The following is a 624-nucleotide window of genomic DNA, read 5'->3' on the forward strand; positions in this document are numbered from 1 at the left end:
CGGGTAACCGATGGAAATCGAACCACGAAACCGCTTCGACGAACGAAGTCGCAACTTCACGAGAGTCCGCCTGCTTACGACGGACGATATGGTAACGTATCGCTTTACGGACCGGCTGAGAAGCGAAAACGATAGCGTAGTCTCCTTCGTTGGTAGACCGATCTGACGCCGGCCATGGAGTGTCCGTATTGAATCTCGCGATACCGCCAAGACGTCCAATATATGTAAGCAGCGAGCAGGAGACTCTGTGTTACGCGCGACAGCGCGTTTCGTATTTTCCACGGTTTTTGAATGACTTTACCACCCGGAACGGACTGAAAACTCGCCGCACGAAGAGAAATGCGTCACAGAGCGTTGTTTCATCGGCGGTTCTGTAGTTTTATACGGTCCTTTACCCGTCCATGGACGTTATCGTGTCGTCTTAATCATCAATCAGCTCGGGTAAATCTGTGAACAGAGCTATGACGGGACGACGTCCGAATACCGATACTCGATCTTGCGCTTGGATTGGAGTTAGTATTCTATGGACAATCGAACGAATTTATAAACCAGGTTAAATAAATCACGTACATACTGGTTTTCAGACGCTGAGTTGTTAAATATGAACAAAAATTTTTATACGAT

The sequence above is a fragment of the Megachile rotundata genome, unplaced genomic scaffold, assembly GCF_050947335.1.
Source record: "Megachile rotundata isolate GNS110a unplaced genomic scaffold, iyMegRotu1 scaffold0694, whole genome shotgun sequence".
Lineage (NCBI taxonomy): Eukaryota > Metazoa > Arthropoda > Insecta > Hymenoptera > Megachilidae > Megachile > Megachile rotundata.